Source organism: Prionailurus bengalensis, chromosome C1 (genome assembly GCF_016509475.1).
Source record: "Prionailurus bengalensis isolate Pbe53 chromosome C1, Fcat_Pben_1.1_paternal_pri, whole genome shotgun sequence".
Lineage (NCBI taxonomy): Eukaryota > Metazoa > Chordata > Mammalia > Carnivora > Felidae > Prionailurus > Prionailurus bengalensis.
In genome coordinates, this window is record NC_057345.1 from 51632315 (window position 1) to 51651913 (window position 19599).

Below are 19599 nucleotides of genomic sequence, written 5' to 3' on the forward strand. Positions count from 1 at the left end.
GTCAGGTGAAAACTGAAAAAAGAGGGGCGCAGTGCATATTGGGTCTTGTAGTTCCGCGCCGAAGGAGGAGGCGTGGTGTGGCGTTGCATGCTGGGAGTTGAAGTCCAATTGTTCAGCGGGAACTCAAAGCAGACACAATGTGGCTTGTCTATTAGAGACATTGCTTACAGACACATACTTTCCCTTGGCTCTGCGCTTGCCGTATTGGTGACCTAGGGGTTGGGATGGCAAAGAGCGGGGGAAAAGGGATGAAGTGAGTGGGTCGTGGGCCTGTGGGCGGTTGATATTGCTACGGCCAATCAAAAGGATTTAATGCCCCGGAAGTGGCTGACATACTGGGTTCGAAAGGGAGGCCTTTCCTCTTACTACGGTGGCCGGGAAGCTCGGGATTCCTGTGGCTGCGGCGCTGAGGTCGGAGCGTCTGCGTGTGTGAGGGCTGCTTTTGGGGCGGCTGCTGCTAGAGCTGGAACACTTCCCGGGTTGGTGGCTCTTGCACATTTTTTACACCTTTCCAGTTCTGTTTCGGTGAGGGGCGACTTGAGCCTAGCGGAATCAGGAGAAGGTTGGGACTTAGCGTCTCTGATACCCAAATGACCGGGTTTTGGGGGGACCCACCTTCAGTGGAGATCCTGTGACCAACCGTTTACGCTCTCTGAGGGATTTGGCACCCCCCTCATCTACTTTTTAGTGTAATTTGCCTTCTGACCTCTTGCCCTACCCGGGCTCCAAACCTAACTAACCGTAAGCCTTCCTGTGGGCTGCTTGTTCCCCACTCTCCTTGTAGCTTTTTTTTAGGTATTCCAGATACGACCTCTTGTCCACTAAGCTATCACATCCGTTTAACTTGTTTCCATTAAAAAAGAAAAGGCATGAAAAAAAAATTAGATTCTCAAGATCTCAATCTTATCATTCCTAACACCTTATCTCCTTTTTGGCCTTTGTTACTGCTGCAGACCTTAACACTCGCCTGAATATCTTAATGCCTTTCCATCCAGAAATTAACGTTCACTCTATTTGGTTCTTAGTCACCCTCAACTCTAACACCTTCATCTACGTCTAAGGGCTTCATAGGCTGGAGGTTCGAATACATTCTTATGATGACTGGTGAATGTGAGAGATTTCAGTGGTCATCTCAGCATGACTGCTTATTGAGTTTATAATTTCTTAACATTTTTTGGCTTACATTTTCATTTTGTGTTATTTTCCAAGAGGTTTGATGCTACCTTACAGTTAAAGTAGAATACTTTGTCCTACAGCTTTTTGTATCTGAATTACTTAGGTGGGATTTTTTCCCCCTCTATTCCTACTCAGAATGTGTGTCCCTACTGGAATTTGCAATGATTTTGTGTTAGTTAATGGACACAACGGAGTGCTCGTTCCTTCTTGCTTGCTTGTGATTTGTAATTAGATTATGAGTCATTGAAAGTACCCAGAGGGATTGGAAAAGCTTTGAAAGGTAAAGTCTATGTATGTTCCAACTTACAAATTAATAAAGCCTGTTTGCTGAACAAGGAAGATTCTAATTCTAAGAGTTTCTAATTGGCCTAGTAATCTGATATTATATTCAATTATAAATTAATTCTCTGTAAAATTTGGGGAATTGTTTAAAGTTCATAACTAGTCAGTATAAGGAATTGTATAGTTTAGTAAAAAAAAGTTTAAAAACTACTTAACTGATATTCTTTCTGTAAAATAGAATGCAAATATGTTGAAAAGTTTATTTGTTGTAATTGTTTATGGTGTATTTTTATATATTTTGATAAATCTGGTAAAACAGCATTGTATACTATTCATTAATGTTTTGTAGACAGAAATTTTTGTACTTCCTGGCTTTATGGGGACTGTGTAGCTCAAATAAGTCTGCAGCTTTTCTTCTATTCTGATTATTGCACTATGGAAATCCTAACAAAACTTTTGTTCTTCTTTAAGCATTTAAATACAATCTGTATATGTCAGTAAAATATAAATATTAATACTTGTACCCTGTCAAATGGGAATTATTCCTAATCAGAAATGGTTTCAGCCATGCTTACAATTTGGAGCTAAATATATAATATTTCAGATGTAATTCACTCATAGAATTCTTGATTAGATAAATGTTAAGGGGCTAGACATTACTCAAACTTTATATTTTTCTTGAGATTTTACTGATTTAGTAGGCATTCACTGAATATGTCTTACTATTTAGCAATCATGACAAAATCATCAAAACATTTATTGAGAGCATCCTGTTGTTCTCAGCTCTGTAGTAGATGCTATTAAAGCATTACTGCACTTAATCAATATAACAACTTCGTGAGCTGCTGAATATTATTTACATTTAGCAGATTGAGAAACTGAACCTCAAAGAGTTCAAGTCATTTAGTCCAGTTCATTTTGACTCTTCCCACTCAACCACAGCTGCCAAGATGTATTCTCTACCCTGGAATATATAAGGAGCATTAATTCAGTAAATATTTATTGAAGCAGCTGTTATGTACTAGATACTCTTCTAGGTGCTGGAGATATAACAGTGAACAAAAGAAACAAAAGTAAGCTCTTGGGGAGCTTACACTATAGCAGAATGTATGGCATGTAAACCTTGCCTTCAAGAAGGAGCAAATATAGCCAATATGCATTAGATTTTATGTATTTTAGAATGTTAAAGTTGAAAAGAGAGATTAACTAGGAAAGATTTAATGAAGAAGATGGGATTTAATCTAGAACTAAAATAGCATACATAGAATTGGTAGGTAGAAACGTGAAGAAAAGTGATTTTAGCTTGAGGCATAAAAATAATAAAATTCTGAATTGTAGGGGAGACAGAGGAGAGGGAGGGACAGATAACTGGACTGCTTTTCAGTAACTTGCAGACACAAGTGCACAGTATTGGTTGAATTTGAAGCAAATGTTTAAGTGAATGAAGCTATGACAAGAGTTCAGATACGAAGCAAAGAGGGATTAGATAGATCTACTGTTATTATAGTGGGACTGGAAGACAGGAATGCATTTGATAGCTGTTGATGAAAGAACCAGTAGGTTCTGTTAATTATTAAATATTGGGAGTAGGGTGGTGGCCAAAGGAGAAGGGAGGCTACATTACCAAGTTTGAACTGATTGGACCAGGTGTGTTGTAGATTTATTTACTTATTTCATCAAATCATGAGGTTTTAGAAAAAATTCCAAGATACACCTTTGTTTATGAATCACTATGAAAGAAGAAAATATTGCCAATTAAACAAAGATCGTCAACTATGAGTTGTATTCATTTTCAGAGTTAAAATGTGAAAATGTGTGATCTAGAAATGATGAAATAAAATACTCCTTATAATGGTTGGTGGACCTTATAACCATTTTCCCCCCTGTTTATAAATAAACTTGAAATCTTTGACATGCATTCAGTTATTTAGCATTTATTTATTAACTGGGCACCCTTCTCGATCACAATGATGAAATGGCGAGCTTCATCACAGAACTACCCTCATAGAACTTACTGTGTAACAGGGGAGGCAGACATAAATCAAATGTTCAAAGATATTTAAAGTTCCAGCTACTGTAAGTGCTATAAGAGAGGACTTGATGTTATACAGAGGAAAAACTGTTTACAAGAAGGACAGCAGTGTGGATGGGAAGAGGCCAGATTAGAGATGATTATATCTTGGGCCAGATGGTGGTGAAGATAGAAGTGATGGATTTAGAGATATTTAGGAGGTGGAACTAGGTGATGGATTGGACAAGAGGAAAGAGGAAGAGGAAGGTGCTGCCACCACTAGGTTTTTGGCTTATGTAACTGGATGGATAGTGGTATAGTTCACTAAGAGAACACTGTCAGATGACCAGGTTTGGAGGGACATGGTTTATTTGTTAATATTTTCAAGGTTAATTGCTTATTCTTTTTTTTCTTTTATGTCATTGTTTTAATTAAGTATATTTGAGGAATGATGTACCTGAAATATATTTTTTCAGTTTTTTTTTTTGAGAGCAGGGATAAAGTTCTAGATGAAAGCATGTTGGTATTCGTTTTGAATTTATATGTAACATATTCAGCCATATATATGAATAGGTAACTGAGTACAGTTATATATGATCTTTATTTTCACGTGGGATTTGGCAATACATTGGGCTTCTGGTTAAATTCTAGCTTTTTCATTCAGTTAGTGTATATGGAAATTTAAATGTGTATTTGGGAAGAAAGGCATGCTTTTGATTTTTCCTTGAAATGGCTCCTTTGTGTAATTTTTCATAAATTTTGAATCAGTACAATCAGTTTATTTTTAAAATTTTACATTTCATAGTAAAACAGTAGAAGAGCAAAGAGCATGGGCTCTGGAGTCAGACTGCCTGGATTCAAGATGTGTTTTGCTATTTACTAGCAGTATGACCTTGTAGTAGTTATTTAGTCTTCCAAGCCTTTTTTCCTCTTAATCTGTAAGATGAGGATAGTAGTATCTGTGTTACAGAGTTGTTAAAAGGATTAAATGATATATAATATATGCACAGGTTAACAAAATTACTGGTACAGAGTTTGTGTTTATTTTTATTAGAGATATGTGGTCTGAAATTATCTGTATATCTGTATTAACATTTTAATTTTAGAGATCCTTGTAACTAATAGATCCCAATTGGAGAAAAAATTTGTTTGGCTAGTCATATTTGGATTTGGAATAAATATTACTTACCATAGTTCTGCTAATTTATAATTGTCCTAGATGACTTACCACATGTCATCTTTTAAGAATTTACGTCAGAGATTATGTTTAGTCTACAGCTATCATAGGAAACTAATGGTGGCTTGGTTTGTAATTACTTATTATTTGTTAGAATTAGTACTTTTATTTTTAGCCAAACCTTTCTGAACTTCATACTTGATTTTAGCACTTATGGATAGGATGAATAAGTAGTTAGACTTAATATAGCCTGATCAGCCACATGAAAGTAAATTTAATTTCCACCCTACTTTTTCTTCCAACTTTTTTCTTTTGAAAGTTTCAAACCTATAAAAAAGCTGAAAGAATAGTACAGCAAATATCTGCACATCTTTTACTTAGATTCACTAGTTGTTAACATTACACCTCATTTGTTTTCTCTCTCTCTAAATACACACACATGCATGCTTTTTTTTTTCATGCTGAACCACTGGAAACTGAGGTTGGAGACATCATGACACTTCACTCCTAAATTCTTCGCCATACATCTCGTATGAATTAGGACATTTTCCTACATAGCTATAATGCTGTGGGCACACCCAAGTAATTTAACCCTGATTGATATTATTTAATGTATAGGCCATATTAAAAAATTTGAATTTATCCAAATGTTTATCAGTAATCTCCCTTATAGCTTAAAAAACATACTGAATCCAATCAGAGATTATGAATTTTCTTAGTGGTCATGTTTGTTTTATTCTTCCTCCTTCCTGTTGGTTTTTTTTTTTTTTTTGTCTTTTAAGACTGACATTTTTTTTAATTAAAAAAATTTCTTTTGGGGCGCCTGGGTGGCGCAGTCGGTTAAGCGTCCGACTTCAGCCAGGTCACGATCTCGCGGTCCGTGAGTTTGAGCCCCGCGTCGGGCTCTGGGCTGATGGCTCAGAGCCTGGAGCCTGTTTCCGATTCTGTGTCTCCCTCTCTCTCTGCCCCTCCCCCGTTCATGCTCTGTCTCTCTCTGTCCCAAAAATAAATAAAAAACGTTGAAAAAAAATTAAAAAAAATTTTCTTTTAAAAAATATTTATTTTTGAGAGAGAGTGACAGAGTATGAGTGGGGGAGGAACAGAGAGAGGGAGAATCCAAAGCTGGCTCCAGGCTCTGAGCTGTCGTCAGCACAGAGCCCAGCACAGGACTTGAACTCATGAGCTACGAGTTCATGACCTGAGCTAAAGTCAGATGCTTAACCAACTGAGCCACCCAGGCGCCCCTCAAGATTGCTATTTTTGAAGACTCTAGGCTATTTTGTTTTGTAGATTTTTTTATTAAAAATTTTTTTCTTAATGTTTATTTATTTTTGAGAGAGAGATAGAGTGCAAGAGGGGGAGGGACAGAGAGAGAGAGGGAGAGACAGAATCCGAAATAGGCTCCAGGCTCTGAGCTGTCAGCACAGAGGCCAGCACAAAGCCCAATGAGGGGCTTAAACCCATGAACTATGAGATCGTGATCTGTGCCAAAATGAAGAGTTGGATGCTCAACTGACTGAGCCACCCAAGTGTCCCCCCTTCCCCCCTTTTTTTTCTGTTTTTAAAGTAGGCTCCATGCCCAATGTGGAGCTTGAACTCATGACCCGGAGATCAAGAGTCACATGCTCTACCGACTGAGCCAGCCAGGTGCCTCACTGTTATTCTTTTTTTGATGATTAAATTATCTCAAATCTGATTAGTCCCTTCAAGCCAGTTCCTATGGCCTTTGCATATGTCCATGTTGGTATTTGGGCATATTCTTAATTTTTTGTACAAAAGATGTTCCAGGCTCACCTTGTATATTCCTTGCTTAAGACCTGGAGTTAGCCATTTTGCAATGGAGTCCTGGTTCAATTTATTGGAAAACAGTACTCAGAAGCCAAGATTTGGACATTGAATATACTCACTGCTACTGGAGTATCACTGCTTTTAGGCTCTTTAAATAAATGGACACGCATGCGCACACACACACACACACACATTTTTAAAAAGAAGTCATGAATTTATAGGATGCTTTCAATTCGGATTCAGAACCACAGAGTTTATCTTCACCTTCTGTCAGTTCATATTTGTATCTCCCTTTTCCTACAGGGAAAATTCCGATTCAAAACTGTATTAGTATATTTACCCATCTATCCTATAAAACATTTAAGTTAGTTTTGGAATTACTATACTGACACTCTCCAACAACAGATTTACCACTTAAAGATTTCTTTGCCATTTTATGTCCTTAGACTATATTCCACTAAAGATGTATAGTCAAATTATATGTTCCAAGTCATTTGAATTATTTTTTCTGTGATTATGTTTTCAATTTAAAATATAAAGATCTTACTAAACTAATTTTTTGTAGACTCTGTAAGTTATCTAGTAAAATGACTAAAGTAGCCATAATAATTTAAAACTTTATCAATAATATATAGTTATAGGGAACTCCAGAATAGTTATATCAGGTAGAAAATATGCAGTTTTTATCTTTGTAAGGCTGTAAACTTGTAGCTCTATTTTCAAATTGATACACTGTTGTTTAAAATTAGGAATGATGAGAAAATGACATCAAACAATTCCATTTATAAGCCAAAACAATTGTGTTTGTGAACATTTTAAACAATGCTCTTCTTTTGAGTGATGATACAATTCAAGCATTAATCTTTAACAATAGACATAATTGTTGAGGGTACTTTAACACATTCCTAAGGAATATGGCTAGTGTTATCCTCATTTATACCCAGAATAGTAAGATTTATGTTATTTGTGTGTCCTTGGTCTTTGTATTTGAAGAGTCCCAGTTGTGACTGTGTGTGATTTTTTCATATGTGAATATTCTCATTGGAAAGGGGGAAAATATATCTCTGAACAGTTATAACATTTTATATTCTACTGTGAGACATACCATGTTCTGTCTTGATTTCTGGTTAGTTACAAACATCTTTCATATTAGAATGTAAGTTTAATGGGGTCAGGAACTGGGTTTCATGGCTCATTGTATCTCCCATAGTTCCTTATGAAAGTAACCAAATACTTGATGAATGAATTAATGTGATATTTTGTGTTTAAGTGAGGTATAATTACTAGTCTCAATAATATGGATGCACCTTTTTGTAGTAGAAGTAAACTAATGGACTTGGAAAAGGTCTTATCCATATTTACATGTTAAACCTCAAAATCACTGTGTCTGAAATTGAATTTCCCATCTTCCCCTTTAGCCTTCTCCTATTGGGTTAACTGTTTCTGTTAATGGCATTATTATCCTCCTAGACATCAGACCTGAAATCTCAGAGTCACTTTAGTGTTTCCTGTATGTACGTATATAAACATTCATATATTTGTATGATGTTGGTAGTTCTACCATCTCCCTTGTTGCTTATATCTCATTTCTTATCCCCTTACCAGTATTCTGACTGAGGCCTTCATTAACACTCATATAGCAGTCTTCTGACTAATTGAAGAAATTGAGAATATTTAATGTGGAAAAGAGATGATGCAGCTGGGAGGTAGGTGGGAGGGTATGGGAGGTCTTTATATGATGGGTTATCAAATGTAAGATAGATTAGTTTCAGAAGGCCCAACCAGGATCAATTGGTAGAAATTAAAAGGATACAGACTTTCGGTTCCATATGTCTTTCAGACAAGTGAAGTTGTTTAAAATGAGCTGGAATGGGGCGCCTGGGTGGCTCAGTGGGTTAAGTGTCCGCCTTCACCTCAGGTCATGATCTCATGGCTCATTAGTTCGAGCCCCATGTCGGGCTCTGTGCTGACAGTCCAGAGCCTGGAGCCTGCTTCAGATTCTGTCTCCCTCTCTCTCTGCCCCTCCCCGGCTCGTGCACACACACTCTCTCTCTCTCTCAAATATAAACAAACATTAAAAGAATTTATAAAATGAGCTGGAATAATATAGTTATATGGATACTCTAGAATAGTTATGTTAGTAAAGAAAAATAGTTTAAAACACTATCAGGCTTTTAAATTTATAGCTCAGTACTTAAAGCTCATTAAGTACTGAGCGCCCTGTTTTGGAGGTGTTCCCTAGAAGCTGGGTGAATGCACTTGGCTAGGATGTTGTAAAGGAGATCTCACTGCTATATAGGTGGTTGAATATGATTAATGATTAGTGAGTGAGTTTGAACCAGACAGCAGGTTAGATTCCGGTGGGTGGGAGTGTTTTGTTTTGTTTTTTTAATTTTTGAAATTCACACATTTTCTTTCATTGTACACTGTAGGTTAGGAGAGATTACTGATAGATTGGAGTACATTATGTGGGAAAAAATGGTTAAGAACTGTTATTAATATTACTACTCTCTGGTTACTAGATACTTGGTAAATTCCCTTTGAATCCTGAGATTCTGAAATCCTTCCATACTTGTAGAGGTTAGGTTAATTTTGTCGATTAAATGATTTGACCCTGTATGTTGCTTCTTATATGCAGACTACATATTTAACCGCTTGCAAAGTTGTATTTTGAAGTATGGAGGCTCCAACCATTCATAGTTACCCCAGACTTACAGACCCCAGAGGTTATGTGATATTATTAAAATTTATTTATCAAATTATAGTAAATATTTTATGTTTCTTAGAGATAAGATCAAGATGAAGTAAGTATTATATGATCTTAGAGATAAGATCAAGAAGAGCCAAGGAATACTTAAGGCAGGCCAAATATCATTAATACTTCTTACTATAATTTTCAAGTAAATGATTGAGGTCATTTAAACTCCTTATATCCTGTTTAGATTGTTATGATGACGACTTTACAGTCTGAACATGTACTGCACAAATGGAGGCTTTTGCCTGTAGGAACTTGATAGCAAGGCCACATTTGAGGGTAAATGAATGCTCAGTACTTAGTGTCTTCTTTGTAATTTTTAGATTTAAGAGAAGAATGCATAAGTAGTACCTTTTATTTGCATTACCATTGTAAAGTAGCTGTGCATTCATGTAGTGTTTTTACCAGGAGGGTGTGATCCTGAGGAGTCGAAAGAATGTTTGTAAGATGTATCCTTGAGGCAAAACTATCTTATTAAAAATGGGTTGTTGTTTGTTTGTTTGTTTGTTTGTTTTACTATTTTTGAGAGAGAAAGGGAGAGAGCACGAGCCTGTGAGCAGGGGAAGGGCAGAGTGAGAGGGTGACAGAGGATCTAAAATGGGCTCTGTGCTGACAGCAGAGAGCTTAATGCAGGGCTCGAACTCATGACCTGAGCCGAAGTCAGATGCTCAGTTGACTGAGCCACCCAGGTGCCCCTTTCATCCTTCTTTTAAAAGCCAGTTTCTTAATATGTGAGTCCTGCCCTTAATATATATCTGTTCCTTTTCTCAGTCTTTTTTATCCTTATCTCTTACTATCATCTACTTTGCCTAACCCTTAGCTCTGAAAGGGGACAATCCAAATAAATATTACCAGTGTTTGCCCTTTCTTCATATTGGTGACTTTTTAAAAGAAATAAACATGCTAGGTTTACAAACAACATTGTTAGACTACCAAGTTCAGTGTAGGAAGATAGAAGATTGGCAAATATAGGAAAAGAGGGAATAGAAATGGATACAGTAATTGATGTTTCTGCAAAGAACTGAGATGGAGGGCAATAAGAGAGCAGAGATGACAGACCAACATATTGAGAGACATTCAAGGTCAGACAAGGGATTAATAATTTGTTACTAAAAGTGCAAGCAGGTAGAAAAGGTTACAGTAGATGAAAACTTAGAATGGACCTCACAGTTCATTTTATTTGATGGTATAGCTAAAAGCACATAAAAATTCTAAATCAATATCTATATTTCATTTTGCTGCAGAATACCGTTTGGGGAAGATGCCCAAGCATACGCAAATCCAGTAAATCTGCAGTGTTTTTGTCGGTTGTACTATGTGACTGAGATATATTCTGTAGAATCAGTTCCTGAAGTTCTGTCAGGAGCTTTTACTTGGCTTTAAATTCTCAGTGGATAAAATATTCTGTCTATTGCCATATGAGAGAGGCTGATTACCTTCATCTGCCCTTCAAGGGCATTGATTTGAGTACCCTTTACATTTATCAGTTTATAATTTATTGACTGTCTTAATGCATGGTTATGGTTAGAAAAGTGACTCTCTAAAAATGACATCTGGGTCTCAATCGATGATTTTCATATCAAGGGTTGTAGCTCTGCTTTCCAAAAGAACTCTGCTTAGTCTTCACTCTGCTTTTCACATAATTAACAGTAAAGTTTAGGAATAAACCTCATCTGATAGCTTTATGTTTACTAAGATCAAATAAAATAGAATTTTCTCTTCTTTACTGCTATTTTTTAATTAAAATGGATTTGTCAGAATGTAAGTAGTGAACAGAAATATGGGAATGATGGATGGTAAGATTTATTGTAGTATGCACTAATAAAGTCTACTTGAAAAAAGTTACTTATTTCTCTAAACTTCAAGAAATAAGTATAAATCCCTTCTTCAAAGTGGAAATTGGGAACAGTGTTATTTTGATGGTTTTCCAGACTGAGGCTCTGACAACACTACATAAAATAAACAAGAATTTTGGCATATTGTTTTGATCACTGCAGCAGTGAAACCAGGTATTTTAGATAACAAAAGAGATTGAAATATAGATAATGAGTAAATCATCCCTTTATACCTGATAGAATGAATTTTAATTAATTTTTAATTTTTTTTAAAAATTAGGAAAGTTTTTGGAAAGGGAATTTGTGGGTGAGGATAGTTTAGAATTTTGCAGTGAGACTGCTGTCAAAGTTCATTGTGGTTTTATTTATTTATTTTTTTGCTCATTTTAGTTAAACTAAAAGTACTGTTTGTCTTGCCTTTCCTTGGCTTATTTCACACAGATGTAAAAAAGACATTTTAATAGACTGAATGGACTCAGTTATTAATTTATTCCTTTTCCTCTTTCCAAATCTGACTATTATTTTAAAGAGAAACAAAAATTATGAATTAACTAGGGATTTCCTCTAATTCATTTTATTCAGCCAAAACTGCCATAGGGAATTATATTGAGGAAGTTAAGTTTTCTACGTGACTAAATAGCTGAGTGTGATGTCTTTAAGAACTGGAAAAATAAAATTGTTTATCTTAAAAAGGAAAAAGCACTCTGTCAGCATTTTATCTTTCTTACAGTCTGCTTAGGAATTTTGTAATGGAATGTCTTCTCTGTAGACTTCTTAGTCAAGCAATTTCAGGCACATTTGTAATGTTCTGTATTCAATTTTTAATGGGAGCATTTTTTGAATATTTTGTTAATTTAAAATGGGTTCAATATAAACAGTTTGAATAATAAAGTACAAAAAATTAAGAAAATATGACATTTCATCTCTTAGAGAGTTCTACATTTAGTGTGGACTTCTAGACATTGTTTTTCCATATTTTGTGGTGTGTGCAATTCTATATACCTATATAATACGCATATAGATGTGTAAATTGCATTTATACTATTCTCTCTTCCTTTATCTCTATATAAATTTAGTAAACTTTAACTTTTTAGGTTCGTAGCAAAATTGAGCAGAGTTCTTACATTACCTCCTGTCCCACAAAACACAGAACCACAACCCCCCCACCCCCAACCAACATCCTGCACCAGAGTGGTACATTTATTACAGTCAAACCTACAGTCACATATCATTATCACTCCAGGTCCATAGTTTATATATTAGGGTTCACTTTTAGTGTACATTGTGTGGGTTTGGATAAATGTATAATAACATGTATCTACAACTGTAGTATTCTAGAGAATAGTTTCTAAAAATCTAAAAACAGTTGCCTAAAAATCCTCTGTGTTCTGCCTATTCATCTTTACGTCTACAGCCCCAATCCCTCACAAACACATATATTTTTACTGCTTCTGTAGTTTTTAAAACATTTTTAAAAAATATTTATTTTGAGAGTGTGTAAGAGAGAGGGCATGAGAGTGAGGGAAGGGCAGAGAGAGAGAGAGAGAGAGAGAGACAGAGAGACAGAGAGAGAGAGAAAGAGAGAATCCCAACTAGGCTCCACACTCAGCATGGAGCCCAATGTGGTGGGACTCCCTCTCATGATCTGGGAGATCAAGACCTGAGCCGATATCAAGAGTTAGATGCTAAACCAACTGAGCCACCCAGGTGCCCCTACTGTTTCTGTAGTTCTGCCTTTTCTGGAATGTACAGTTTGACATACAGTGGCCTCTTAAGATTGGCTTCTTTCACTTAGTAATATACATTTAGTTTTCTTTCATATCTTTTTATGGCTTGATAGTTCATTTAGGTGCCTGGGTAACATTCTTTTGTCTGAATGTATTACAGTTTATCTGTTCACATACTGAAGGAGATCTTGGTTGCTTCCAAGTTCCAATAAAACTGCTATAAACATCTGTGTGCAGGTTTTTGTGTGGATTGTTTTCATTTCATTTTGGGTAAATACCAAAGAGCACCATTGCTAAACCATATGCTAAGAGTATGTTTAGTTTTGTAAGGAGCTGCCAAACTGTCTTCCAAAGTAGCTGTAACATTTTGCATACCCATCAGCAATGAATGAGAGTACATATTGCTTGACATCCTTGCCAGCATTTAGTGTTATCAGTGTTTTGGATTTTGGCCATTTTAATAGTTATGTAGTGGTATCTCATTGTTTTAATTTGATTTCCCGGATAGCGTATGTGGAGAATATATTCATATGCTTATTTTCCATCTTTGGTGAGGTGAATCTGTTTAGGTCTTTGGACCATTTTAAAATTAGGTTGTTCATTTTCTTATTGAGTTTTAAACATCTTTGTATATTTTACATAGCACACCTTTATCAGATGTGTGTTTTCCAAATATTTTCTCCCAGTCTGTGGCTTGTCTTTTCATTCTCTTGACATTGTTTTTCACAGAGAAGTTTTAAATAAAAAAAAATTAATATTTATTTTTGAGAGAGAGATAGAGAAAGAGAGAGAGGGGCAGAGAGAGAGGGAGACACAGAATCCAAAGCAGGCTCCAAGCTCTGAGCTGTCAGGACACAGCCTGATGTGGGGCTTGAACTCACAAACCACAAGGTCATGACCTGAGTGGAAGTCAGATGCTTAACTGATTGACCCACCCAGGTGCCCTGAGAAGTTTTTAATTTTAATGAAGTCCAGTTTACCAGTTATTTTTTTTAAGGGTTTGTGCCTTTGGTGCTATGTCTAAAAAGTCATTGCCATACTGAAGGTCATTTAGGTTTTCTTCCATGTCATCTTCTAGGATTTTTATAGTTTTGTGTTTCACATTTAGGTCTACAGTCCATTTTGAGTTAATTTTTGTAGAAGGTGTATGGTCTTGTCTAGCTCCTTTTTTTTTTTTTTGCATGTGTATGTCCAGTTGTTCCAGCACCATTTATTGAAAAGACTGTCTTTGCTCCATTGTATTGCCTTTACTCCTTTGTCAAAGACCAGTTGACTGTATTTATGTTGGTCTATTTGTGGGCTCTCTATTCTGTTCCATTGATCTATTTGTCTATTCTTTTGCCAGTACCAATAATGTCTTTGTCCGATTTTGGTATTAGGGTAATGCTGACCTCATAGAATGAATTAGGAAGTATTTTCTCTGCTTCTACTGGAAGAGATTGTAGAGAATTGGTACAAATATTTGGTAGAATTCAACAGTGAAACCATCTGAGCCTGATTTTTTTTTTTTGGAAGATTATTAATTGTTGATTCATATTTTTCTAATGGATATAGACCTATGTAAATTGTCTACTTGTGTGAATTTTGGCAAACTGTCTTTAAAGGAATTGCTTCATTTCATCTAGGTTATCAAATTTGTGAGCATAGAACTGTTCATAATGTTCCTTTATTGTCCTTTTAATGGCCATGGGATCTGTGGTGATGTCCCCTGTTTCATTTCTGATGTTAGTAATTTGTGTGTTTCCTCCCTCTCTCTCTCTCTCTCTCTTTTTCTTAGCTAGCCTGGCTGTAGGCTTGTAGATTTTATTGATCTTTTCAAAGAATCAGCTTTGGTTTTGTTGCTTTTCTCTACTAATTTCTTTCTTTCTGCCTTAATTTTTATTATTTCTTTTTTTTCTGCTTACTTTAGACTTAATATGCTCTTCTTTTTCTGATTTCCTAAGGTGGAGGCTTAGGTTATTGTTTTTAGATCTTCTTTTCTAATATATGCATTCTCAATACTATTAATTTCCTATAAATTTTAAGGGAATTTTGTGGCATATCACAAATTTTAAGTTGTATTCTCATTTTCATTTAGTTAAAAACATTTCTTAATTTCTCTTGATGTTTCTTATTTGGCCTTGTGTTATTTAGAAGTGTTTTGTTTAATCTCCAAGTATTTGGAGATTTTGCAGCCAACTTTCTGTTACTGATTTCTAGTTTAACTCCATTGTGGTGAGAACAAATGTATGGTTTCTATTCTTTTAAATTTGTTAAGAGGTGTTTTATGGCCCAGAATCTGGTCATTCTTGGTGAATATTCCATGTGAACTTGAGAATAATATGTAATCTATTTTTGTTGGGTGAAGTAGTCTGTCAATTATGTCCAGTTGATTAATGGTCTATTTACTTGTTTTAAAATGTTTATATATTTTTGAGAGAGAGAGAGAGAGAGAGAGAGAGCAAGCGGAGGTGGGGCAGAGAGAGAGGGGAACAGAGGATCCGAAGTGGGCTCCATGCTGACAGCATAGAGCCCGATGTGGGGCTCAAACTTGTGAACCGTGAGATCATGACCTGAGCCAAAGTCTGAGGCTTAACTGACTGAGCCACTCAGGTGCCACTGATGGTGCTATTTAATTCAACACTGTCTTTACTGATTTTCTGCCTGCTGGACCTGTATTTCTGTTAGAGGGATGTTAAAGTCTGTAACCGTAATAGAGGATTCATCTGTTTCTTCTTACAATTTTATCAGTTTTGCCTCACGTATTTTGATGCTCCCTGAATATCTTTTTATCATAATAAATATAGATCTATATCATAATATGCATATACCATAATTTAGTCGTCAGCAGATGTTTGTGTCTATTAGCACACCAGTGTGCTAGCTATAAGGATATAGTAGTGAAGAAGACACATTCTTTGCCCTCATGGACTTTATTATTTGAGAAATAATTATGTAAAATGCTTGTTTCTTCAGACTCACCAATTTAATCTCTTATGATGATGAAAAAAATACGAAACTCCTTTAATGTGCATTACTTAGATTTAGTAAGTTTGAAAATATTTTTCTGTGTTTATTGGCCTTTTTCTTTGGAATGCCTGGATTTTTGGGGGGGTGTGTTTTTTCCCCTTATTGATTTATAGGAGCTCTTTGTGTATTAGAAACATTCATCCTTTTTCTATGTAATAGATATTGAAGTTTTTCCTAATTGATGAATTGTAATTTAACCTAGTTAAAGTTCTTTTTCTTCTTCCTATATTGAAATTTTCATTTTTATGTGATTACAGTTTCCTTTCTGATTCCTAGTTTTGTATACTAGGCTTAGAAAGTCCATTTCTTCAAGATTGTTTAAAAAATTTTAATTAACACTTCTCTGGCGTATAAGCACATGTGCCAAGTCTGTGCATTTGTGTTCAATTCTTTAACTTGTCTAGAATTCATAATCTGTGAGGTAGTTTTATTAAACCAGCTAGCTTATTACTCTAGCACTGTTTAGCAAATTAGCCATTTTTTCAATGATGTGAAATATTTCCTATGTTATTTCTTTTCTCCCTATTATGTTTTATTCAGCGTCATCCTTTGCTAATAATAATAAATTTAACTTTTACTAAACTTTAATTACTCTAGTTTTTTTAAATGTTTGTTTATTTTTGAGAGAGAGAGAGAGAGATTGTGCACAAGCGGGGGAGGGACAGAGAGAGGGAGACACAGACTCTGAAGCGGGCTCCAAGCTCTGAGCTGTCAACACAGAGCCTGATGTGGGGCTCGAACACACAAACTGAGATTATGTGAGCTGAAGTCAGATGCTTAACTGAATGAGCCACCCAGGTGCCCAAATTACTCTAGTTTTGTAATGTGTTTTAATAGTAAGGCAAATCCTCTCCTTATTTGGAATTTTTGGTTATTCCCTTTTTTAAAAATTTAAAAATCTTTTTATTTAGATGTAACTTTAAACTTAGAGAAAATATGCAAGAATAATAATAATACATAAAACACAACTAAAATCCTTTACCCAGATTAATCTTTTATATATATATATATACACACACACACACACACACACACACACACACATACATATATATACATACATACATACATACAGATGAAATTATTTTTCGGAACCATTTGAGAATAAGTTGTATTCATTGTGACCATTTATGTCTAAATATTTTATTGTAGATTTCATAACAATACTACTGTCATCTAGTTAGATCTGTCAATCTAATACCTTTTATAATTTTATTCCTTTTCTCAGAAGCAGGTATTACATTTAGCTTTTGTGTTTCTTTCATCTCCTTTGATGTGGAGAGATTCCAAGCCTTTCTTTGTCTCACACGACACTGACATTTTTGAAGAATGTAATTCTCCCTCCCCTTTTGAAATACATTGTTCCTCATCTGGGGTTAGAGTGATGTTTCCCCATGCTAGATTCAGATTTTGCATTCTAGGCTGGACTACTGTATTTGGTGTACTCTTCTCAGGACTCCCCTCTGAAGGCAAAGAAAAGCCATCTGTTCCACGTTGGCAAAGTAATTGTTTAATAGACATTTTTACTGAAGTATAATATACATACAGAAAAGTGCACAGGGGTGCCTGGGTGGCTTAGTCGGTTAAGCATCCAACTCTTGATTTTGGCTCAGGTCATGATCTCATGATTGTGAGTTTGAGCCCATGTCAGGCTCTGTGCTGTCAGTGTGGAGCTTGCTTGAGATTCTCTCTCTGCCTCTCTGCCCTTCCCTTGCTCACGCTCTCCCTCTCTTTCTCTCTCTCTCTCAAAATAAATAAACTTTTAAGAAAGTTAGAAAAATACACAAATAATAAATAATAATAAATGGATAGCTCTGTTATCACAAAGTGATCATACCTGTAATTTTACCATAAAGATTTTAATAGAACATTAGCACCCCAAAGCTTACCCTTGTGTCTCCTCTTGGTCACTCCTTCCTCTTTCCCCTTTTCTGAAGGTAATCTAATATCATAGATTAGTTATTTCTATTTTTGAACTTTTAGAAAGGGATTCATATATATGTGTGTGTGTGTGTGTGTGTGTGTGTGTGTGTGTGTGTGTGTTGTTTGGCTTCTTTAGCTCAGTATTATGTTTGCAATATTTATTCACATTGTTGATATAGTTGTAGCTCATTCATTCTCAATGCTATATAACATTCCATGTAAAAATGTACCTTTGGGGCATTTGGGTGGCTCAGTTGGTTAAGTGTCAGTTTAGGTCATGATCTCATGGTTCATAAGTTCAAGCCCTGCATTGGGGCTCTTTGCTGTCAGCACAGAGCCTGCTTTGGATCCTATGTCTCCCTGTCTCTCTGTCCCTCCCCTGCTCATGAGACTCTGTCTTTTGAGAGTATTTTTGAGAATATTTTTTACATACTGAAAAAAATATATACCACAATACATCCATTTCACAGTTGATGGACATTTGAGTTGTAGCTTGGAGCTATTAAGAATAGTACTGCTATTAACTAACTAGAATTTAAACAGAAATTTGAAAAAAAAAGAAGAAGAATACTGTTATGAACAGGTTTACACATACGCTTTATTGAATACATGTATGCATTTCTGTTTGGTATATTCCTAGAAGTGCAGTTTCTGGGTCAGAGGCTATGAGTATGTTCAGCTTTAATAGATATTGCCAAACATTTTTGCAAAGTGGTTTCATTAATTTTTAACCACACCAGTAGTGTATGAGTTCCTTATACATCTCTCTAACACTTGTAGTTTACTGACTTGTTAAGATTTAGCCAATCTGGTGTGTCTGTAACACAATCTCATTCTGTTTTCAATACATGTTTTCCTTTTTAAAGACCTTTCTTAGGCATATTGACCATTTGGTCATCCACTTATAAAATCATAAGTGTCATCCATTTATAAATAGAAAGTTCCTGTTCAAGTCTTTTGTGTATTATTCTACTCATTTTGTTATTGACTTATAGGAGGTCTTTGAATATTCCCTTTTTACTAATTGAAATACTGACATATATAGTTTCAGGTTGTACAACATTGATTTAATACTTTGGAAAATAATCACCACCATAAGGCTAGTTGTCTGTCACCATACAAAGTTACAAATTTGTTTTTCTTATGATGAGAACTTTTAAGATTTACTCTTAGCAACTTTCAAGTATACAATACCATATTATTGACTATAGCCACGAATGCTGTTCATTATATCCCCATTGGATATTTATTTTGTAACTGGAAGTTTATAATTCTTAATCCCCCTCACTCATTTTGCTTATACCCACACCTCCTACTCTTTGGCAACTACTGTTTTCTCTATGAGTTTTGTTTTGTTTGTTTGTTTGTTTAGATTCCACATGTAAGTGCAATCATACTGATTGCGTCTTTCTCTAACTTATTTCACTTTGCAAAATACCCACAAGGTCCATCGATGTTGTTGCAAATGGCAAGATTTTCCTTTTTTATGGTTGAATAGTATTGCAGTGTGTGTGTGTGTGTGTGTGTGTGTGTGACTTCTTTATCCATTCATCCATTGATGGACACTTACGTTGCTTTTGTATCTTGGCTATTCTAAATAATTCTGCAGCGAGCATACAGGTGTATATATCTTCAGTTATTATTTTAGTTTTCCTTGGATACTCAGAAATGGAATTGTTGAATCATATGGTATTTCTTTTTTTTAATGTTTTGATGAACCCGTATACTGTTTTCCAAAGTGGCTGAACCAGTTTACATTCCCACCAGCAACGCACAAGGGTCCCTTTTCTCCATGTACTCACCAACACTTGCTATTTCTTGTCTTTTTGATAATAGCCATTTTGACAGGAATGAGGTGATATCTCATTGTGGTTTTGATTTGCATTTTTTTGATGATGAGTGATGTTCATGTGATT

The 19599-nt window shown here is 35.5% G+C and overlaps 1 protein-coding gene across 3 annotated transcripts in view; it reads left to right on the top strand.

The window, feature by feature from the left end:
* Positions 1-334: 334 nt before the first annotated feature.
* The window catches only part of ATG4C (autophagy related 4C cysteine peptidase), a 91894-nt gene continuing 72629 nt past the window's right edge, over positions 335-19599 (top strand). Inside the window, exon 1 of one of the 3 annotated variants that reach the window (XM_043575156.1) lies at positions 335-479. The gene's annotated coding sequence lies outside the window, so the exon portion shown is untranslated. The remainder of the gene's footprint in view (positions 480-19599) is intronic. The other 2 variants (XM_043575157.1, XM_043575158.1) reach the window with 2 other exon arrangements.